This window comes from Protopterus annectens, chromosome 10.part0, assembly GCF_019279795.1.
Source record: "Protopterus annectens isolate FY-2018-M chromosome 10.part0, PAN1.0, whole genome shotgun sequence".
NCBI classification, from domain to species: domain Eukaryota; kingdom Metazoa; phylum Chordata; order Ceratodontiformes; family Protopteridae; genus Protopterus; species Protopterus annectens.
In genome coordinates this window covers 12,091,846-12,116,590 of record NC_056744.1, presented here as the reverse complement: position 1 = coordinate 12,116,590, position 24,745 = coordinate 12,091,846, and the positions used below count along the sequence as shown (strand labels likewise).

General features: G+C 43.0%; 1 protein-coding gene across 2 annotated transcripts in view; it reads left to right on the top strand.

Moving 5' to 3' along the window:
- The window catches only part of TMEM94 (transmembrane protein 94), a 2,655,014-nt gene that overhangs the window by 1,957,678 nt on the left and 672,591 nt on the right, over window positions 1-24,745 (top strand). The gene's annotated exons all lie outside the window — the stretch shown is intronic.

Below are 24,745 nucleotides of genomic sequence, written 5' to 3'. Positions count from 1 at the left end.
TCTGTTTTTATTAACAGTGCTGCTTTCTTTTTATGCTATGATTTGAGTTTACTTTTTTGTCAGATGCTTCTAGATAGTGTAAAACAAACAAGACATAGATAAGCAACAATAGTAGTTTTATTTCCAGTGTCATTTTGACACAATTTATATGTGTATCAGGAAATAGGCTGGCTGTGTTCATAACACAAGATCCATAATAAAAGAAAAAATGGCTTCTGGAGGCATATTGCAGAAAAAAGAAGGGGATAGATCTGTACAGGCTGCGTAAAGATGTAACCAATGTCAAAAAAGACATGGAACAAACAAAAATGAGGAATGCTTCTTTGCATTAATGAAAAAATGGTAGATGATGTACAAATAGGCAGTGTACCATCCTGGGGGGTGTAGATAGGGTGTAGTGGAGATAGCTACAGATGTGGAGACTAGGATGGAAAGGAAAGGGGGGTGGAAGGTGAGCAATTTGCAGTGTGGAAGGATAAAGCTTAGGAACCAGATGACCTTCCTTACAGAAGTCTTAAAATGATTTTTTACTGGCTTGCCAGCAGTGTCTTATTTTTGGGAGGCAGGAAGCATCCAAGGAACTGCAGTCAGATTGGCCCAAGAGTAATAAGTCCTAGAAGATAGCAGTCTCTAGGGTAATAACCAACATGTGTGCATGGCCAGAAGGAGTTGTTCATCAAATCTGATCCATTTTTGTACTTTGGATGCAGGAGAATGACAGTGGAGTGCCAGTGCATATGGTTTATGTGGACGTAACAGGGTCTTTGTGTATGTATTGTGCAAGTGGTTGATAAGAAAACTGAAGAAATTGGAAGAATTGGGTTGTAGCTTGATTGAAGTGTAAGATGCAGGTGTGGGAGAGAAGTTTCTCTTTAAGAAAGTGACTATTGGGATACTGCTAAGGCTGGTTTCTGGATATGCCACAAAGGTGGATGCTAAATTAAATGATTAGCAGAAGAGTGTATAAATAGGTCTTGGAAATTATCATTACTGGATTGGACAAATAGGAGCAGCATGGAAAGGCTGTGGCAAAGAATGGAATGCTAGGTTGATTCTTCAGTGAGATAGACTCCAGAAGCAGAAAGTAAATATGCTTTATTAGGCTTTGCCAAGCCATACCTTCAGTGCTATCTACAATTATGCATGCCATGGGGTGAGATATTTTTATTTTTCTAGGTTCATAAGGCAGTATGCTGCTGAAAGAAATGCAGAAGAAAGACAGCAGAAGGGTATGTGGTACACAGGGAAAAGATATGATTTCAGATTAGTGGAGCTGAGGCTTTTCTTGTTAGAGACCAGAAGGGATGATTAAGCATGTCTGTATATGAAATTGTGGCAGAAAGATGTGTAGAAGTCTGCTTGAATAAGAAAGGCTGGGAATGAAGAGGTGATGTATGTAGCTAATTTCAGGGATTTGTGAAAGTACTACTACTTGAAGAGGTTTTTCGATCAATTGAATGAGCTTTTGGAATGGATGTTGGAGACAATACAGAGACGTTTGAGATACTGTAGTACTCTCGGAAGAAGGGGAATTGGGAAGAATGAACAGAAAGTGGAATGTTAAATTCATATAAATGGTAGAGTATGTAATCTGTCACCATCTGCCATTAAAAGAGAAGAAAAGACTGATCATCAGTTGATCTTCCAATTGTGGAGGTATATGCTGCTGGTTATCTACTTTGGAGACTGTCAAAAAAAATATTTGCCTCAAAACTACATTCAGAATTAATTAAATATTCCATCCAGTAGTGAGTCATTATGTTGTTTACTTGGTTTCTAACAGGCAAAGTGAGAAAGGGAAGCAAGATGTGTGTGGAAAATGAAGGGCATTTATGTAATCGCTGTTAGATGATTATTGATGTGGCTTGTCATTGTACCATCATTGATAAATGATCATTGATATGGACTGATGAGTTGAGGGGACACTGTTCCTTAGAGCAAACAGTTAATGTACATTACTGTATCTTCTGGCTGAGTATAGGTGATTCCATCTACAACTAATTGCTCACATTGTTGGGTGTTGCCATTAAGATTACAGACATAACTGAAAAATGCCTTATGGTTACCCTTAGCTTTGGAGGCTATTTTTACTTCAAAGTCTGTTTTCAGGGACTTGACTAGTTCCCTGATTTGCCTGTTTAGACTAATGAGAAACTTCTTTACTATGATGTGCACATTCGCTGTTACTTCTGGACAGGATTTTTTTTCTTTTGTTGTACAACCTATTAATTCCAGGGGTCCACCAGGGTGGCTTGTTTTTGTGGTTTGACCTGGGTTTATTTTGCCTGGTATTGCCATTTCTATGCTGTTGTTTATATGTTTGTACAGGGCATTTGTATACACCTCTGCATAAGTTTCTGTGTTTTCTGGATTTGGGGGAGCTTAGAAACTAATTATGCCATCCCTTAATAGGGGGTAATTTACCTTAGAAAAGTTCTTAACATTTTTGGGGTTAGGTGGTCTATTTTCACCTTTATATCAAAGGATACCAGTTTGTGATCTGATCTTACTAATGAAGACATCACATGGGGGGGTGCAGCAATCTCCCATATTTTTGAGCACCAGATCTAGAATATTTGATCTCCTAGTGGGAGTGCAGACTAGCTGCTCCAGGGCATTTGAATTTACAAAGTGAAAGTCTTTGGACCTGCATGTTAGTGGTTATGTATGCCTCACGATAAATGGAAGGGCAGTTAAAATCGGCCATGAGTATGGTATCGGGTTGGATAGTGAGTAATACTAACTTCAGTTTTGATATATGGATTTCCTGGTTCATGATGGGGGATCTGTAGCTAACAAAAGTATGGTAATGGATTTTTCCTTTGGTTAATTGGACTTGGAGTAGCTCAACATGTCATATTGTTTGACTGATTTTGGTGTGTGCTTGTCCATTATGTAGATAGAGGCTTTTGCTATTTCATATTCAATGGATCGGAATGTATGAAGGGTTTTATAGCCATGCACTGCCAGAGTGCTTTCTGTGGCTTTGAACCATGTTTCAGTAACTGCACAGACATCAGTATTCTAGCAGGGTTAGGTTTCTTGTTGAAACTCGTAGAATTGAGTCGTAACACCTTTAGCTTGTCTTTAGTAGCTTTTGTTATGTTTGAAGGTTTGTCTGTCTGGTAGTGCCTAAAAAAGGCACTATAGTGGTGGATAATGTTTTGGCCAATATCTGAAAGCCCAGAGGTGACATGAAGACCATCCCTGGCAAAGCAGCATGGTCTGTCAACCATGTCCTCCCAGGCTGACAAGTATTGGACCCCTTTGGAATGACACCAGTAGCTAAGCCAATTGTTGAAATCTGTCATTTTCTGCTGGTATTCTAGCAATATCCTTGGAGGTGGTAGAACGATGTCCAATGCTAGGCCCATACCTGACTGTGATGCACATTCTGAGAGGTCAAGTATGTCTCTCTGCATATTGTCCAAGGAGGTACATCTCTGGTCATTCATGTCCAAATGGACTATGACCAAGTCATACTGGTACTTGGGTGTTAAGTGACCTGAGTGCTTGCATGATCTGGCAAATCCTGGCCCCTGACAGGCAACTAAATGTAACATTACCATTATCTTGCCTGGTAAGAGACATCAGTATGACTCACATTGGAGTCTCCTATGACCAAAATATTGGGTTGTGGATTGTTTTGCCTTATGGGCTTGGCAGTTGAGACACATTGAGATGTGGCTTTGTGTTGTGATGAGAATTGTCTTGTTTGCATGCATGCACAGTTTCTGAGGACTGCACCTAAGAGGCCTTTGAGGTTTGGGTAAGTTACATGTGGAAACCTCCACATGTGTGTGTCTGTGTACGTGGTCCTTTGCAGGTGCAGTTAGTAATGTGTGTGAGTCATTGATAACCTGTTTGTTGCTTTTTTTGTCTGTATGTGAGAGTATAACCTCCAGTATCAATGTGTAACTACCTCTCTCACTTATTGTATTTGTCTGTCCGAGAATTAAGTGGTTGTCAGTGTACGTAAGACAATACATTGCTTCAGGATGCCCATGTCCACCAAACTGGATGCAAAAGTAGTAAGAAATTGCCCATCCATGCAGGTCCTAATGTGTACTTGAAAGGATAGAAATGGAGTGTGCTTGTAACCAGATGGGGGAAGGGTGCTTACTTGATGTAATCTTTAGCTACCCTAATCAGCAATGCTTTGCAGTGCGAAGCCAGATGCTCTCTGAGTGGCACATAATCCTAAGTGCTATAATAAGGTATGGTAGACCTAAATAGTCCTAACTAAATGTATAAATGCTGCTCACCACACAGACTAGTTGTCTCATGAGTAACATGGACTAAGGTAAAGCTCTGATGTGAATTTTATTGGAAAATTTCAACTTCTGGTGATTTCATGTATACAAGGCACCAGTAATCAGTGCTGTGTGAAGAGCAGCATCTGATGTTGTCCTTTTCATTCTTACTCACAAATGGGTTACAGATCTGGCAAAGCCACGTTTTTACAGACTTGGGTTCCAGCCACGAGCTCCTCCCACAGCCCACAATGCTCCACACTGTACTCATCCTCCTCAGATCTCATTTACTGCTATTTCCTTTTCCTTTTCTCCCATTCTTTATTAAATGTCTTTAGCTTATAAGAATATGTCAGCAACAAACTCAATCTGAGGAGGTTTAGTGCAGTGTGGAGAATTGTGGGTAGTGGGAGGAGCTTGATGCTGGAACCCAAGTCTGTAAAAATGCAGCCAAGTCAGATCCGAGGATTGGATTTGTAACCCAGTCTTGAGGAAGAATGAATGGACAACATAGATACCAAGTTATGGTAAGCACAAAACGTCTAATTCCTGCAAATGTGAGGCTTATATACAATCAGAAAAAAGCAAGTTTACACTAATTGTGCCCTAAGGCTAATCAGGTAAGCATACTTTGAACATTTTACCAACAATTTCCAGTTCAGATAGATGAAGTCAACCCTCACCTGCCCCAAGAGTGCAGACTTTGTCCCTCTTAATGTAAAATTACTGGTTTGGACCCCAGGTGTTAAGTAACCTCAAAAAGATGCCTTATACTAACTAAGAAACACTAAATACAATGCATTTCATTGCAGAACAGCAGCCCTTAAAGCAGTTTGAAAATGCAACTTTAAACTTTAGAGAAGTGCAAAAAAGCAATAAATAGCACTGTAAACGTTCACAGTATAATGTGTGTATAATGAAACGAATCAGTGTTTCAAGATGTTTGCATCTGCACAGGACACTGGCACAGCCAGCAGCTCCATGCAAATGTGCCAAATTTATACCAGCACTGGAAATACATAAAACTGACTACTCAGCCCTCTGGAAAATAGAATGACTACACTTAGAGCCCTTTTGTGTGCTTCCCAAATCAGATAGACCAGGTAAACACCTACTGCTACTATATGAATAATCCCTGTCCTCCTAATGTAAAAGCACAGTAAAATAATGTCTGGCGTGAAATGTTACAACAGACAACCTTAAACTTAAGGAAAAGCAATAAGTAATTCAAGATAACAGCAGTGTACTTTAAACAGCTTATAAAAGTGTGATTATTCAATAAACTTATTTTGTTTTGAAGAAGTGAGCCAAGAGCCCCTCAGTTTTGCATTATTTATAAAGGCACTGAAAACAAGGTATGCTGATTAATAAGCCCTCCAGCCAATAAAACAACTACATGCAGGAATCTCTAGTGTGATTCCCCAATCTATACATACCAGGCTGCTACCCATTGCCACTAGATGGAAAACCCACAGTCCTTTTGATGTAAAAACACAGAAAAGAGCTTGCTAGAGTGTAAAAAATACACTACTTTATCCAAGCTAAAGAAGTCAAAGGAAGTAGATCAATAGAGTGGACAATAAAAGGCAAAATGTATTTTTTTTTTCAAAATAAGCACAAGGAATGGCAAATAACTCAACAGTGTAGAAAGGGAGGAGCTTATAATGTTCAATGTACAGTAAGGGTGCGTGGCTTAAAATCACCAAGTTTAAAAAGCAGATCAAGGAGTGGAAGGGTGGATCAGAAAAATTATCAGCAGGGAGTCATCAAGAGTACTTATAATTTTTTTGCAGGCCTTCAGTCTTATCAGAAAAGACAGATAACCAGCAGGGAGTGACCAACAGTGCATATTGTTTTTGTAGGCCTAGAGTCTTATCAGAGACAGAAATTCTCTGTTTAAGTATCAGTCAAGAAACACTTAACCAGTGGGGAAAAAACATGTAAAATGTCAGCCTAGGTAATTTAAGTGTCTTATCTGCCACATTTAACTAAAACACCAGGCCAAGCAGATTTCTTAAAATGGAAGACAAAATGGAGCAGGTAAAACAGAAAGTAGCTCTGTCAGTTTATGCAACTCCTAGACCAAAAAAAAAAATACAAATTCACTTTCCTCACCCAACAGGGAATCACCAACAGTGCTTGTGGTTTTGGCAGGTCTAGAATTTTATTTAAAAGACTAAAGAATTAAAAGCAATGTACTCTGCTGTTGAAGAGCATATCCTTTCAAGACTACAGGGGACAAATTAAGCTGTAAACAAGAATTCAGATGCCGTCCAGTTTTTAATTGGCAGAGATGCATCTAGGAAACGTAGGACAGACTGGATGTTGTGTAGGAGCTTCTGACCAGTAATGAGCATTGTGCCAGGAGAAAGAACCTACAGAAAGAACAAAAGCCTTTACACAATGGTCAGAGAAGGCAGAATTGGATTTGGAACATGGGTGTTTGCAGAGGATGTTTGGTCTCCAATGTCAGGAAGTAAAGTTGTATTCTCAGGCGATCCTGTTTGAGACCTTTATTTATAAAGAATAAGATGTGAGAGTGTTCACTCTCGCCATTTGTTCTTACACACGGGTTCGGAGCCGATCCTCGGCTCCGAGTCGGCCGCATAGCAAAGCTCTGCATCTTAGAGAAGCTCGAGACCAGGCTATATCCCACAATCCTCCCTGCCATTACTCAGATCTAGTTTGCCGCTGCAACGGGTCACATCGCTACAGAGAGCTCGGACCAGAGAAATTGTTGTTAGACAGATATGATAGTCTTTTTTTGTTACAAAAGTTCTTATACTCCTATAGTTTTTTGATATTTTATTTTCTATACTATAGTGTGTGTGTGTGTGTGTGTATATTGTAGTTAGTTTTTTATAGGTTTCCCTTTTGGGGCCTACCCTTACTTTAACTGTAAATTCTCTTTAAACTTAAAATTATTAAACTTTAAATTCTCTCTTCTTTACAGTTTACTGTTATGTCTGAAAAAGCCAAGTCTGGTTTTAAAAGGTGTCAGTGCGGACAGAAAATGTCCATCACTGACAACCACACTTCCTGCATCTACTGTCTTGGCCCTCTCCACTTGCAAGAGGATTTTTCTATTTGCCATTCCTTCAGTGGGAGGGTCATGACAGATAGATGCAGGAAACTTATTGACAGGGGACTTCTTAAGCCTGCCTTCCAGGAGGCCTTGGACAAGTCTGACCAGGCTTCTAAGTCCTCGAAGGGGTCGAAGATGTCAGAGCCCATGTCATCGGCTCCGGGTACATCTTCTAAAGTTCGTTCGCCGGTTCCACAGACTTCGGGGCCGAGCGTCGAACGTTTATCTCTCACTGAGCCCCAGGTCTTGGAACCTGTGTCGGAACTACCGCCACCGTCTATCCTTCGGTCGTTGCCATCTTCGGCCCCTTCCACCCGATCTTCCAGACCATTATCCGATACTGATGTGGATCGTGTCATGCAGAAACTTATGGAGAACATGGCCCTTTCCAAATTGATTGCAGTTTCCTCCCAATTGGTGTCGAAACTAGAAGGCCTTCTCTTATCTCCAACAGGTCCTCCTTCGAGACCCAACCAGTCTTCGGAGTTGGAAGAGGATGAGCCGATGATAGTGGAGCCCTCGGTGCCGAAACCGTCCATTGCATGATTGACACCATTTACCTCTACTCCATTTGAACCTATAGGTGAGTCGTGGAGTCGACGATCTCTCCTTGGTTCTGGGACCGAGAGTCGTACCGACCTTTCGGTGCCGACTCTCCCTCTCGGGGCCTTGGCGCAGATCGGCTCGGCTCCGTCTTCGGGGTCGAGACCCATGGGCCCCGTGTCTCGGATTCTTCCATGTTCTTCGGAACCGGGGGAGTCCTCGACCCGAGGTTCAGGGATTTTTGACCTTATGAGGAAGGTTTTGTCTACACAAACAACCACTTCATCGGATGCGTCTTCTCCCTCCCTTAAAGAGCCATTCTCTGTTTCTGTTCCCACGACACATCCAAAGCGTGGAGCACCATTGTCTCAGCCATCCCCAGAGGATGCCCCCTGTTCCTCGGAGGCCTCATCGGAATCTCCCTCTGATGAGGTTCCGAGGAAAAGATTGTGCAAGAGGAGGCACTTAGATTCCCCACAAGAATCTCTAACTTCTGACACTGACTTGGATGAGTCAGAGGGGTCCCCAAAATCCCCCTCCGAGGATGTCTCATTTGCGGAAATCTTGGAGATATTAAAACAGAGGGGTGATTGGCAGTCCCTAGCCCCCTCTGAGGATGAGTCGGTGTTGCTGAAGGCATTTGGTGCTCAACCTTCTACTTCCTGGGTTACTCCACCCTTCGATGAGTTAATGGATTTGATTGCTCGGAGGGCGTGGGAGACACCAGACACAGTGGAACTGGTCCCTCGAAAACCAAGTAAATTTATTACCGCTCTCCAGGACAAGACTTATCTCACCAAAGGAGTCCCGGTTGACGCTATGGTGGTGGCCGCAGCCACTAAAAAGGAGATGTCGGAGTCTTCCTCTTCTGTTCATCCTCCTAATAAAGATTCTAGGACTATGGACAGATACGGGAAGCGCGTATTTAGTTCAGCGATTTTTTCCATGCGTTCGCTAAACTATTTGACACATTTTACATGACTACAGAGGGATCTCATCAAGGAGCTGAGAGATACCCTCCAGGGTAACACAGATGCTGGTGTTTCAGATAAGGTAACAGCACAACTTAACACCCTTACCTCCGTAATGAACTCGTCCATGAGGCTCATCTCGTATGCGGCTGAAGGGTCGAGTAGGGCCACAGCTTCAGTGATTGCTCTAAGAAGACAATCCTGGATGCAGCTGTGCTCTTTTGCGGAAGCCTTCAAGTCTTCTTTCGCCAATGCCCCCTTTGATGGTGCCACTCTTTTTGGGCCCAAAGTGAAAGAGACATTAACTCGGTGTGAGCAGGAAGGAAAGACTCTGTCTGCTCTCGGAGTCCGTTTTTCCGTTCCATCTAGACCGTACCCCAAAGGGCAACGAGGCGGAAAAATGTGGTTCCGTAGAACTCAGGGATCTTTCCAGGCCACACAGAGTGAACCCCCCCAGAGGCAGAGGGGGGGCAGACATGGAAGATGCCGCCCCAGCGGCAGAGGGGGTCCGCAGAACCAAGGCAACAGGGATACTATCCCTGGTAAGCCTTTCCAGCACTCCTGAATGGGGGCCCCGACTGTCCTGCTCTGGAGGCAGTCGGGGGTCGCTTGGCTTTATACCCACAGGCCTGGCTAACTCTCACCTCAGACTCCTGGGTAAAAAGCATTGTAACCAGAGGATACAAAATACCCTTTATGTCAACTCCACCCCAACAAAGAAGGTCTCCAGATGTGCCACCCCGTCTGTGAGGCCCAGCAGCAATAGAAATTTCAAAGCTGCTCAAAAAAAGAGTCATTCAGCCAGTCCCGGCGGACCAAAAAGGATCCAGAACTTACTCAAGGTTCTTTTTAGTTCCAAAAAAGATAGGGGACTGGAGACCCATTTTGGATCTCAGCAATCTCAATACCTTCGTGAAGAAGGAAAAGTTCCGGATGGTCACGCTTCACGCTTCAATCGATCCTTCCATTTTTACAGAAGGACGACTGGATGTGCTCGATAGATCTCAAGGACGCGTACTACCACATCAAGATGGCCAGACCGTCCAGAGATCACCTGCGCTTCCGGCTGGGAGCCAGTCATTTTCAATTTCGAGCCCTGCCCTTTGGGCTCACCTCAGCCCCCAGGGTATTCACCAAATGCATGGCAGTGGTAGCGTCTCACTTGAGATGTCTAGGATTCCGGGTGTTTCCCTATCTGGACGACTGGCTCCTCACCGCCACCACCGAGCGTCGCCTCATACAAGCCAGAAACTATACAGTCAACCTTTGTTCCCACCTAGGGATTTCCATAAACTTCAAAAAATCTGTCTTACTGCCCTCACAGCATATTTCATTCATCGGAGCGACCTAGATACGCTTAACATTGGTAAAGCTCCCTCAAGTAAGGGCTTCATCCCTCAAGGAACAGGTTCTTCTTCTACTGCAATGCAGGAAAGCCCCGGCCAAATTGGTGTTGAAGGTTTTGGGACTCATGGCAGCGTCCCTGATTGCGGTTCCCATGGGGAGATTGCACATGAGGCTCCTCCAATGGCTGCTGTTCACGCAGTGGTCGTTCCAGCAGTTACCCCTAACGCACGAGATTCTGATAACAGATTCTTGCAAGCGAGACCTCTCATGGTGGGTGTCCAATCAGGATCTCACTATGGGTCGTCTATTTGTTCTACCGAATCCGACGGCCACTATAACCACGGACGCTTCCCTGATAGGGTGGGGGGGACTTTTTCAGGGAAGAACAGTCCAAGGGGAATGGTCCAACATATAGAGTACAACCTGCACATAAACGTTCTGGAAATGAGGGTGGTGTTCTTGGCGTTGCAACACTTTCAAACCCTCCTACCTCTAGGAACAGTAGCAGTTCAGACAGACAACATGTCTGTAGTCTGGTACATAAACAAACAAGGGGGAACGAGATCTTACCCATTATGCAGAGAGGCCATGAGAATTTGGCAATGGGCAGAGTCCATGGGTCACTTTCTGATAGCAACGCACATCCCAGGGTCATCCAACGTCATTGCGGACAGGTTGAGCAGAGCCATCCTGTTACCTCACGAGTGGTCCCTCAAACTACAGGTGGCGGAAAGAATTTTCCGCAAATGGGGCCAGCCTTGCTGCGATCTATTTGCCTCCCCGATGAATACCAAATGCAGAAGCTATTTTGCCCTTCTACCCCCTCCAGGGGATGTCCCCAGGGATGCACTGATACACGATTGGCCCCCGGGTCTCCTATATGCATTCCCACCTACCCCCTTGATTCCCAAATTTCTTCAGAAAGCCATGAACCTGGAAAGGACAATTATACTCATAGTCCCATTCTGGCCTCGACAGATATGGTTCCCCTTTCTTCGAGCCCATCAAACAGAGGAACCGTGGATCCTGGACCCAGTACCAGATCTACTGACACATTCGTCGGGAGTTCCTCACCCGTCTCTTCTATCCCTCAAACTAGCAGCTTGGCTGCTCCACTTCCCCGCCTAGCCAGGTCTGATCTACTTTCTCCGTCAGTTCAACACATTTTGGTTGCCTCTCATAAGGCTTCTACCACAAAACTCTACAAGAATAAATGGAAACGCTTTGTGTACTGGGCATCTAGTCAACACTTGGATCCCTTGGTTGCTCCTTTACATAAAGTTCTAGAACTTCTATCCATCCTTTTCCACGAAGGAGCCTCTACTTCCACACTAAGAGTACAGCTGGCGGCCATATCCAACTTCCATGTTGGTGAGGACGGTTCTTCTATTATGTCCCACAGGCTTTGTAAGGCTTTTATGAAAGGTTCCTTCCATCTTCGTCCGCTCTTCAGAGACCCTTTATTCCCATGGAATTTAAATTTGTTGTTGTCACAACTAATGTTGCCACCCTTCGAACCAGCCTCTTCTTGCCTCCTGAAGTTTTTGTCATGGAAGACACTTTTTCTTGTAGCGGTTACTTCAGCTCGGAGAGTGTCAGAGCTGCAAGCACTATCAGTTAAACCACCTTACTTAATTTTCCACCCAGATAGAGTCTCTTTACGAACAAATCCGTCCTTCCTTCCTAAGGTATGTTCTGTCATAAATATTAATCAGTCCATTGAACTCCCTACTTTCTTCAAAAACCATACCAGCAAGTTGGAATATATGCTACACAAGTTAGATGTCCACAGACAGCTAAGATTTTATTTGGACAGGACTAAAAACTACAGAAAAACAGATCAACTTTTTGTTCATTTGCAGACAATAAAAAGGGCATGGCAGTTACAAAACGTACGCTCTCTAAATGGCTTACTGATTGTATAGCCTTTGTGTATTCTAAGTCAAATCGGGCCTTGCCCACCAAACCTAAAGGCCATTCTACTAGGTCCGTCTCCACTTCCTTGGCTCATGCAGCTCGCCTGCCTTTGGACACGATTTGTGCAGCAGCCACGTGGTCTAAACCACATACTTTCATCGCTCATTATAGGGTTGACAAAGCCTCCAAAGACAGGACATCTTTTGGTTCCACTGTGCTCAGGAACGTTCTTCCATGAGTCACTCAGGGTGACGTAGCTAGGGACGCTACCCGTGTGTAAGAACAAATGGCGAGATTGAACACTCTCACATAAAGAAGTTATGTTCTTACCATAACGTTCCATGTGGAGTGTTAATCTCGCCTTTGTTCTTACATTCCCCCCCTTCCCTCCCTCACGTGTTTGGAAGAACGAGTAGGACTAGAGTCTGGTCCACGTGTCTTTACCTCTTCCGAGTGTATATTACCTCTTACCTCATAGGGTATATTTCGTTACCCTTTAGTTAATTTGTCAGTGAGATGGTGTCTCTGAATTTTTGTGGCAGTATGTAGCCTTAGAACCTCAGGGTTATTGTTACTCTGGTTTGATTGCAAACTAGATCTGAGTAATGGCAGGGAGGATTGTGGGATATAGCCTGGTCTCGAGCTTCTCTAAGATGCAGAGCTTTGCTATGCGGCCAACTCGGAGCCGAGGATCAGCTCCGAACCCGTGTGTAAGAACAAAGGCGAGATGAACACTCCACATGGAACGTTATGGTAAGAACATAACTTCTTTTTTTAGCCAGCCTGTGGAACACTGCTAAGCAGTTAAAAGGTTTATGTATTTATTTTATTTATTAGCATGTCTTTACCAGGGAGTTCTGATGGGACCATGGCAAGCCCCTTTTCAGCAGTGGAACAGGGAGTAAAGCTCCCCAGTTAACAAATCTCACAATGTGTTAATATAATACAATACAGTCCAGGGCAAAACAGCAAATTTTAGCTATCATATACAGGATACAAAAATTAGTATATAAAGAAAAAAGATGAAACTGGAGACAGAGATCCTGGAAACCTTTATCTTCCACAAAGTTGCATTTCATTTTTACAGCAGCAATAATAAGCTATTTGAACTTCAGACTAGAGACATGAACAACATGATGAATTAAGTCTTGAACAGGACAGCACTGCTTTCATGGATCTCTCTGTCCTATCTGCAGGTAGAGAACCTTGTACTTACTACATTATTTGGCATTATTTAAGGTAGTTTTCCTTTTGGGATGCAAACTTTTTTTTTGCAGCTGAGGCTTTTGAGACTTACAAGAAATATCATCTCCCCTAGTGTTAGAGTTTTTGTGAGGAGAAAGTCAATTGCAATGCACTGATGCAAGCAAAAGTTGTAATAACGAGGCAGATGGTGATAAAATTCACCTTTCTAAGGACATTTTTTTTTTTTTTTGCCATTGCCATGGGTCTGTTCATGGTTGTAACAACAAAAAGGCTTTTTTGAGCTTCATTTCCACACTCCTTTTTCCCATTTGGACCAAGGGGTTGAAGTATCGCTTCAGCTATCATTACTGCTAATGTTACTGTTACTGTTAATTCACTGCTACTGTCCTAACTTCTTTGACAGTCATGCCTGACAGTATCATATCTTACGCAATCCAGCCATCTCTTTGGACGTCCTTATTTCCTCTTACCGTCTTCCTTTCTCTTCCAAATCTTCACCAAATCATCTTTTTGCTTTCCTTCACATATTCCCAAGCCACCACAATCTGTTCTGTTTGACTTTCTCTACACTTGGACCTACTTTGGTTTCTGCTGTGATATCACAATTTTTTCTACTGTTCCACAGTGTGCATCTTTACCACCCATCTCAGGCACTTAACCTGCATCACCTCTTCTTGCTTTCTCAACTGCTCTGCTTTCACTGTCTGCATTTCTGTACGGTACAGAAATACTGGTGACACTGCCATTTTGTACATCTTATTTTTTATCATTAGAGTTATTCTGTCACACAGTACCCAAAAATGCAGCTATGGTTAGTAAACATGAAATATACCTAGCTTAACACATGCTGTCTGACATTTCTGCACCAGAAACAAGAAAGACATAAATGCTAAATTACTCAAATGTATTGGTTTAAAGGGTGACCGATAGTCCAGTTACATACAGTCATGATGTGCAACATATTGTAATAGTGAAAATATAGATTGCAGGCTAAAACGAGTGGATTTTGAGTGAAAAATTGGGAAACTATGATAAAGTGTGCACTTTAGCAAATGTATCTGTGATATTAATAATTACTGTAGTGTTATTTTAAATTTTAATGGTGATTGTGCTTATCATGACCTTCCAAAGAAGAATTAAAAATTGAGTAAATCTATAATATGTGGCTGTTTAATTTACTACAGGAAAACTTGTAATTTTGTGTTTGCAATGGTATAGTTTTTAAGCAGGGAACACAGAATGTGAACCAGTATTGTAGAAACAGACATGAGGGCAGTAGTATTTTACATTCCGGATATGACAGTAATGCTTTACATTCCAGGTGTATATGCCTAGGACAGTAGTATTTTATATTCCAGCTGTGTATGACTAAGGCAGTAGAACATTACATTCTGGGTGTATATGACTAGGACATTAGTACTTTACATTTCAAGTGTATATGACTGGGACACTAGTACTTTTCATTCCAGGTGTATATGACTAAGACATTAGTACTCTGCCTTCCGAGTGTATATGACTAGGACATTAGTACTTTGCCTTCCGGGTGTATATGACTAGGAAGTAGTACTTTACATTCCAGGTGCATATGACTAGGACAGTAGTACTTTACATTCCGGCTGTATATGACTAGGACAGTAGTACCTTACAGTCTGGGTGTATGACTAGGACGTAGTACTTTACATTCCAGGTATATATGACTAGGACAGTAGCAATTTACATTCTGGGTTTATAGGACTAGGAGAGTAATAGTTTACATTCCGGGTGTATATCACTAGGACAATAGTACTTTACATTCCGGGTGTATAATGCCTAGGACAGTAGTACTTTACATTCTGGGTGTATGTGCCTAGGACAGTAGTACTTTACAATGTCCTTTATTCAGTGTTGCAGTATTCTTTACATATGGGTTGTATTCCACGCATCGAACCAACATCCAGCCTGTATACTAAAGCTTAGAGCCATTAGCTGTACGTGGGACATCACACAAAGGCGCAGACAACATCAGCCATAAAAGGAGCATCAGCATATACAATCTTCAGAACCTTTTCACCGCCATTCGGAAAGGTGACTCGAACATTTGGTCTGCTGTTGGATACTGTTGGTGTCGTCTTCCAGCTTCAGATAAGTACCCCATAGGAGATTTAATATATTGCTACTGCCTTTTGTTTTTGCTAATGTCATCCAGAAAGGGCAAGTGTAGGTCTGGAAGGTAAATTCCACATAAAGATAGTCACAAGCTTTTGTTTGTTTTGTTTAGGGCCTAATCATGACCACCAGGCCTCTTCTGTTTGTCAGGCCTTTGTTCCTAAAACATTGCACAGTCATCTGTCAGCCTTGAATCTTTATTTAGAAAACCAAAGACTCAGACGTCTGGCTAGGGATCCTATGGAAGGTTCTGCGAGTGCTTCTGCGCCATCTGTTAAGAGGAAAGTTAGTAAGCCTAGGTCTAAATCTTCTTTAGCTGTTCCTACTCCTTCCGATGTACCCTTTGAGGTTGATGAAAACTGGTGGTGTGACCGGATGTAGGGTCCGCATCCTTTGCAGGTACTGGTACGGAAGCCATCAAGAGTGCGGATCCTAACAAGTCCGTGGCTGAGAGACGTCCAATTCGGACGACTTGGGGGAACCACGGCTCGTTATAGAAGACGACTCTGGGACTGTTCCAGCTTCTTTTTCTAGGGTGGGATCGGAGGTAAGGCCTACATCTGCCATTGCTCCACAGCAGGAGAAACATGTTAAAAAGAAACAAAAAACTAGACATGTTCCTGCTCCTTGTACTCCTACGATGGATTGGGATTTTTTTTCTCAGGGTTTCATTAAGGTTCTGAGGCCTCCAGTTCCAGCTTTGCCCATAGACAGCCTGGCCTTCTCCTCCTCTCTGGTGCTACAGTTGGGGGTCCTAGGGGCCTTCTTCAGGGGCAGCCTGTGGAATTCCAAATTCATGACACTGATTCTGAGGAGTCTTCCTCAGATGAAGACTCCTTAGTATATTCCACCCAGATCCCTTCTCCACTGGAATATGCTTCCCCAGAGGAAGAGTCTATTGGGGTGACTCTCCCATTGAAGAGCTTTCCTTTGGGGAAACTGTTAATAAAATGAGGGAATTCTTTAAGTGGGATTCCTCTCAAATCTCAGAAAAACAAGAGAGATATTATGAATTACTCAAGCTGGACACCCCTGCTCCTTCAGCAGTTCCACCGGTCCTGACAGCCTTCTTAGATGCCTTTTAAGACCACTGACTCACATGCCCTTGCCCCTAAAAGACCTGATCATTTCTGTAAGGTCCCTGAGGATTGCAAGTTACTTTTTAAATGTCCTTCAGCTGATCCAGCTGTGGTTTCCATTACTTCAGATAAATCTTCATGGCTCCCTCCCTCTACCAAACTGCTTCCTTCTGATAAGGAAAGTAAACATTGGAAGGATTGGGTAAGAAGGTCTATACCTCTTACACCTTGGCTATTAGGGCTCTAAATTATCAAACACACATGTCTAGGTATGCTTTGGCCTTGCTCACTCAAGTTACCCAGGCTGTTTCCCCATTGCCTGACTCAGAGGCTAAATTTTTCTCTCTCTCTCTCTCTCTCTCTTATCAGCCTCCTCCCAGGTAGCAAGACAAGCAAGTTGAGGCCTCTTCCAGAGCAGCAGCCTCTACATCTGTTCTCAGAAAGTAGTAATAGTTACGTCACCGGGCACTCCCTGATGGCATAAAGGCAAAATTGCTTGATAGTCCTCTAGATAATTCCTCCCTCTTTGGCAAAGCAGCTGCAGAATTATTAAATCACTGTAGGAAAAAGAGAAGGAGCTTCAGGATTTGAAACACTTGCTTGTTTCTCCAGTCCCAAAATTTCATAGGAACTTCCCTGCCAAGGTTCCTTTTGTCAGGAAACCTGCTCGCTCCTCCTCTTCTGTTCCTTCTGAAACTAGGACTTGTAAATCTTCTAGGAGACACCCACAATCTAAGGCTGTTACTTCTGCTGCTGTAGCCCCTTCTCAGCAGCCCTTTCAGTCCAAAGTCCTCTGTGACATTCTACCATCTCTTCCACGTCATACCTCCTTGTCTCTTTGCCTCTCTCTTTCCCTTTCTGCTTGGATGGAAATCACTCAGGACTCCTGGGTGATTTCAGTTATGCAAAGTGGATACTTTATGACTTGGGAGACTCTCCCTCCCTTTCAGGGAATAACTCAACCCCCCCCTCCCCCAGTCAACTGCATCTGTTTTCCTCGATTCTTGCTCAACTTTTCCATCAAGGCACCATCCTCTCTGTTCCTCCAGACCAACTGGGGAGGGGTTTCTACACCAGGATGTTCCTAGTTCCAAGGAAAGGTGGTCTTTGGAGGCCTGTATTAGATCTTTCCCTATTAAACACTTTCCTGGTGGTGCCTTCCTTCAGAATGATATCTCTGCCTGCTCTCTTTCCCCTGGTCCCCTCCTCAAGCCTTCTTAGCTTCTCTGGATCTCAAGGATGCATACCTGCATGTCCCTATTCATCCTCACTTCAGGAAGTTTTTGCATTTTTCGGTGGGTGCTTTACACTTTCAGTTTACTGGCTTGTCCTTTGGCCTTTCTACTGTTCCAAGGGTATTCACAAAGTGCCTGGCCCCAGCTATTGCCTGTTTAAGGCTAAAAGGCCTACAAGTCTATCCATACTTGGATGATCTGCTGTTTCTGGCATACAGCCCAGGCTTGTTAACCCAGGATCTGAACATAGTTATTCCCTTTCTGCAGGCCCTAGGTTTCTCAATAAGTTGCAAAAAATCATCTCTTTCACCAAGTCAGGATCTTATATTCCTGGGCTGCAGGTTCTGCACAGACTTGATAATGACTTTTCTTCCTGTGGAAAAAAATAACTTGCCTCAAGACCTTCATGGAGGCTCTTCTGCCTTTCCTTCCATCACGGCCAAAGAGTTCTGAGATTGCTGGGGTTCATGGTCTCCACTATTCATATGTTGCCCTTTGCAAAGCTACACATGAGGAAATTTCAGTGTTTTTAAAGACAGTTTGGTCCCAGCATGCTCATTCATTAGACGTTGTGATTCCCCTGCTACCCTGTCTGAAAAAAGAGTTACATTGGTGGATGCACCAACTCAGTCAGAACCCTGGCTACCTCTTCAGATACCTCAACCAGTTCAGTAACTCTTCACAGATGTCTCAGACTTGGGTTGGAGAGCAACCTTTGCTTCCAGGAAAGTTCAGGGTCTTTGGTCCCCTTCTCAAAGGAAGGAACATATCAACATCAGGGAAATGAGGGCTCTAATTCTAGCACTACAGACCTTCCACTCTCTCTATTCCAGCCAGGACCCCTCAAGATCTTCACAGATGATACCACGATCCTTTGATTACATAAACAAGCAGAGGGGCACAAAATGTTATCCTCTCTGTGACCTGGCTATCAAGGCTTTGGAATTGGCTACTCAATGCAAAGTGACTATACATGCTGTGTACCTTCCATCAGCTCAGAACTCAGTGGCAGACATATTAAGCAGATCTATGACACAATCTCATGAGTAAGTGCTTCACAGGGATGTGTTCCTGGATCTAGTTCACCATTGGGGGTTCTCCAGAACTGGACATTTTTGCCTCCCCTATGAACAGACAACCTGCTCACTTTTGTGCAAGGGTCACTCACCCTCAAGTGTGGAAAGTGGGATGCTCTATCCTTCTCATGGAAGGGGATGTTTCTCTGTGGATTCCCCCCTTCCCCTTAATTAAGAATGTCCTGTTGAAAGTTCTACAGGAGAAACCCAAAATCTTGCTAGTGACCCCCTTTTGGCCAAGACAGCACTGGTTCTCTTTTCTGCAATTAGCTAAGGGTTATCACTACAAGTTACCTCACCGGATGGACCTGCTCACTCAGGACAAGGGATCACTGAGTTTTACCCCCATGTGTCAACCCTACAGCTAACCTTATGGGTGATCAACTTTTGATCCATTTCGGGCATCTGTTTTCTAAGGACGTGCTATGGGTTTTGCAGGAGGCCAGGAAACCCAATACTAGGAAATCTTAAAATTTCCAAGTGGAGAACATTTTCCATTTGGTGCCAAAAAAGGAAAGAGGATCTCTTTGCTACAGACATTCACTTGGTACTTTCTTACCTGTGTGAGTTGCTCAACAGTGGTCTTTCCTACTCATCAGTTAAAGTCCATTGTTCTGCTTTGTCTGCCTGTTTGCCTTTAACTCCCCCCTTAACTTCCAGGTTAGAAGTTAAGCTTTTTCTTAAAGGAGTCCTACATTTGAGACCCCGCAGGAAACCAGTTCCTCCTCCTTAGGATCTTAATTATGTGTTAGAAAAGCTTAGTTAGACACTTTTTGAACCAGTAGCTTCTGCTTCTCTGAAGTCCTGCACATGGAAAACTGCTTTTAGTAGCTTAACCTCTGCTTGAAGGGGGTCTCAGATTCAGTCATTGATGGCTTCCCCACTTTCCTAGTTTTTCAGAGTATCCTTGAGAACTAATCCAAGTTTCATGCCCAAAGTAGTGAATGAATCGTCTCTTAATCAGTCCATCCAATTGCCTGCTTTCTTCCTTTCATCGCAATCTCCCAGACAACTCCAATTTTATCTTGACAAAGCTCAAGTCCATTAGGAGATCTGACCAACTTTTTGTTTCTTTTCATCCAAGGGCTCTGAGTTTGCTTGTATCCAAACAAACCATTTCCTCATGGCTCTCTTAAGACTATTGTGTTCTGCTATGAATTCCATGGGAAATCTGTTAAGGCCCATTCCACTAGATCAGTGGCATCTTCAGGGGCCTTCTTTAAAGGTCTAGATGCTCATTCCGTCCTGAAAGCTAAAACTTGGTCATCTGTTCATACCTTTAAGAAATATTACAAATTGGACACTGTTTCCAGGTCCAGGGCATATTTTGCAAGGGCAGTTCTGTATGGATTCATGGAAAATGCCTGCTCTTAGATTTTCCCTACTCTATCCTCCTTCCTGGGTTCCCTTGTAGCTTTTGCACTCTCCCATATGTAAAGAATACTGCAACATTGAATAAAAGGACATAGAATAGTTGTGTAAAATCTTACCATAACCATAGATGTCCTTCTTTTGTATGTTGCAGTATTCTATCCCTCCTACCTTCCCCCTACAACTTGCACATTCCTGGAATGATCTCCTCAGGTTTCTTTGGACTCCTTTCCTTATGGGGCTTTCTTATTCTGAAGATTGTACGTGCAGATGTCCCTTTTATGGCTGATGTTGTCTGTGCCTTCTTGCGATGTCCCACGTACAGGCAGTGGCTCTAAGCTTTTTTATACAGGCCGGACGTCGGGTTGATGGGCAGAATACAACCCATATGTAAAGAATACTGCAACAAAGAAGAGGAGGACATCTATGGCTGTGGTAAGATTTTACACAACTATTCTTTCCAGGTGTATATACCTAGGACAGTAGTACTTTACATTCCAGGTGTATATGAAAAGTGCTGCATGATTTCTGAGGTGGGATTAAAAGGATCTCCAGCACAAGTATGGTGAAGTAATGGTCTTGATCCTGTTTCATCCAATTTGTCCAAGCCACTTGTCAGAACTAATCTGGCTTTTGCTGTTATGCCTTGCCATGAACTCTTCCAAGATTTTTCCATTCCATAACCTCCCTGTTTACAAACTGTTCTCTGATCTCATTTTCCACTTTCACAACTTAGGCAGATTGTCAGAGCCTGTAGATAAGTGCTCCATTTGGTATATTATTTCCTCATTCTGCAGCCTTATTTCCTCTTGGAAATTTCTAATTAGGACCTGTTTAAAAATGCATTTACCTTTTTGTTCTCAATTTTTCCATTTTTTATTAGCTAATTATGACTTTAATGAAGTCCAACAGCTCCTTCATGATGCTTAGACAGAAGGCCTGGTGTCTGTCTTCTAGTTTCTTTAGAAAGGATGACCAGTTTAGTGTTCTGGTTGTTTGCTATTGATTTATGTTGCCTAATTATAGTTGTATAATGTTTAGTGTTTTATTATTTAGAGTTCTGCTACTAGTACAAGGAGTTACAGAGAAGCCTGAGAAGGGCTTCAGAAAGTGTCCCAAGTGGCCACAAACTTCCACATTAGAACACCCATAACCTCTGTGTAGTACACCGGAGCCAAAGCATCTTTCTACAGACTTGTTCAGTTTGTAAGATCTTTGGGCCAGATTCCTTGGCTAACAGAAGAAACAAGCTAATTTTAAAAGGGCTTATTCCTCAATGCCCTTCTATAGAAAAAATGACAAAAAGAAGGAAAAGGACAAGGAACACTGACTCCAAGAAAAAGAGATCCAATGATGCAGGCCCATGCTTTGTTTCCAAAAGCACAGAGACAGGAAGGGGGTATCCATTACTTTGCAAGAGTCTTCCCCCCTTGGCTCCACCAGTATAGGAGACAATAGTTTGTGATAGGTCTCCTAGACCAACTGCCAGCAGGCACGTTTTAGAGAAAGTTGTTCTGCTGCATCTGTAGATCACCTTCCACTTTTTTTCTCTGGTCTGTCAGGTACTTCAGGAGCACAACCAATGCATATTGGGATTATGTGATGAAGGGCCTTTCTAAAATTCTACAAAAAAACATGGATTGAGATGGGTGCCATCTATCCCCCTCAGTTTTAAGGGCAGATCAGATTGGCCCTTCATTGCCCATAATTGCTCCTTTCCTGGTCCACATTTCTGCACCAGTGGATGTTCCTCAGTAGCCTTAGCTAGATAGGTTATATCCTGCCAAGGATATAACAACCAGCCAGCTTCCAAAGCTTCAGGGTACCTTGCATGCTACTAAACTGTCAAGCAGCTTAAGCTGGGCTGACGACAAGACAAGATCTGGTGATGTCCTTTTCATTCTACCTCACTTATGGGTTTGGATCCAATCCTTGGATCCGACTTGGCCGCATACTACTGACTTTGTATCTAAATCTCAAGCGCCTTCCTCTACCGTAATGCCCGACTCCATCCCCATTACCTCAGATCTCCTTTGCTGCCATCGTGGTTCCACTCCTGAGCATTTGTAAGCAAATTTTTTATATCTTTTCTTCTTAAAATCCTAAAAATCTTAAAACATTTTTTGTTACTGCCTCCCTTTTAGCTTTCTCTGGTACTGCATTAGGGTTATATTATTTTAGGGTCCTTTTGGCTAGTTTGCCCTACTAAATTTTTAGTAGTCTTTCGTACCATTGTTGTTACCTTTTTCCTTGCTTAACTTTTGAAGGTAACTGTGCTTATTACCATAGAGGTAATCTTATAACTTTTCTCTCTATTTAAAAAAAAATATATATCTATATATATATATATATCTATATATATCTATATATATATATATATATATATATATATATATATATATATATATATATGTAGTGAGAGTAGGGAACAGGTGGAGGAGACCCTGGAGAGATGGAGATATGCTCTAGAGAGAAGAGGAATGAAGGTCAGCAGGACTAAGACAGAATATATGTGTGTGAATGAGAGGGAGGATTAGAGGTGGCGAAGGTGGATGAGTTTAAATACTTTGGGTCAATAGTTCAGAGTAACGGTGAGTGTGGAAGAGAGGTGAAGAAGAGAGTACAGGCAGGATGGAGTGGGTGGAGAAGGGTGTCAGGAGTGATTTGTGACAGACGAGTACCTGTAAGAGTGAAAGGGAAGGTCTACAAGAGGGTAGTGAGACCAGCTATGTTATATGGGTTGGAGACAGTGGCATTGACAAAAAGGCAGGAGTTTGAGCTGGATGTGGCAGAATTAAAGATGTTAAGATTTGCACTGGGTGTGACGAGGGTGGACAGGATTAGGAATAAGTATATTAGAGGGTCAGCCCAGGTTGGAAGGTTTGGAGACAAAGCCAGAGAGGCATGATTACGTTGGTTTGGGCATGTGCTGAGGAGGGATGCTGACTATATTGGGAAAAAGATGCTAAGGATGAGGCTACCATGTAACAGGAAAAGAGGAAGGCATAAGATAAGGTTTATGGATGTAGTGAGAGAGGACATGCAGGTGGTTGGTGTGACAGAGCAAGATGCAGAGGACAGGAAGAAATGGAAACAGGTGATCTGTTGTATGACCCTAACGGAACAGCCGAAAGAAGATGATGATTGATATATATATATATATATATATATATATATATATATATATATATATATATATATCTTGATTGTTTTTTCTGTCTGGTTAACTGTTTTTTTGGTCCAGTTCTAGTATGTGACAAACCTACAGAAAAAAATGCACTTCTTGTGGGCATAAGATCCCAGACTCAGATGCCCACGAGGTGTCCGTTTCTTGCCTTGGTCCTGATCATTTAAATACGGTCTGTTTATTGCCTTGGTCCTGATCATTTAAATACGGTCTGTACAGTCTGCCCTACTTTTAATCCTAGACTTTTGACTGACAGGCCCAATTAACTCATATTAAAAGATTTACTTTCTGCTACTTCATCTTCCAGGGCTCAAACCCCCGCAATAACCAGCAAGGTAACTTCTTTGGAGCACAAGAAAAGGTCTCCACTTAAGTCCCCAGGTCTTCATTGGAGCCAGTGCAAAAAGTAAGAAAGTTGATGGATCTGACATCTTTGGATCCTAAGTCTCTTAGCCTCCCCATGGATCTGAAACCATCATCCAATCTGAAGGTGTCGGCTCCTGTAGTCATATCTCCATCACTAATGACATCCATACTGGATCTTAAGTCTTTGGATCCAAAGCCAAGTACATCTCATCTGAGCCGTACTCCTGAGTATGTGGCCAAGCCCATTTTCACCCTCCTTGCCTGTGCAATTGGTTCAAAACCTGAAGAAACAATCCAGGCCCCCTGGTGTCAGATCCGAGGGGGTGGGTTTGGCTCCAGTGTTATCAGATCCATCCCTTCTCCTTGGGGCTTCTCCTGTATACAGTTTGGGTTCAATTATCCCATTGAAGCTTGGATCCTGGGGGTGGTCATAATCTACTATCATCAGAGGCTTCGGGTCTGAGGGGGTGGGGCAGGGCTTCTCCTGGCCCACTGCCTTCAAGGTGGTAGAAAGGGCTTTTTCTCTCCAGAGAGAGCCATCATCTTTTATTTTGGATCCTACCCTTTTACTTCCATCAGTTCCAAGCTCTGAGTTGGTCAGGCCTGTTCCACAGGGACAAGCCAGTTCCAGTGGGCCTCCAGACAGTTCCAGTAGAGGAGCTTTCCTCCTCTTTCAACACCTCTCCAGAACATCCCATGGAAGAGGTTCCCTGGAAGAGGATGTGTAAAAGGAGACTTGTAGACCTCCCCTTGGAGTCTGTCACAGATGAGACAGAATTTGATGAAGGAGAAGGATCCCCAGATCACCATCAGATGTCATCTCCTTTGGAGATATTCTAGAAATACTAAAGCAGAAAGGTGGTTGGTCATCCCAAACACCTTCTCCTAAATAATTGGTGATGTCCTTCCATTTCACTGTTGCAGTATTCTTAATATGAGGGATCCCTTACAAAGAGCAGCCCAA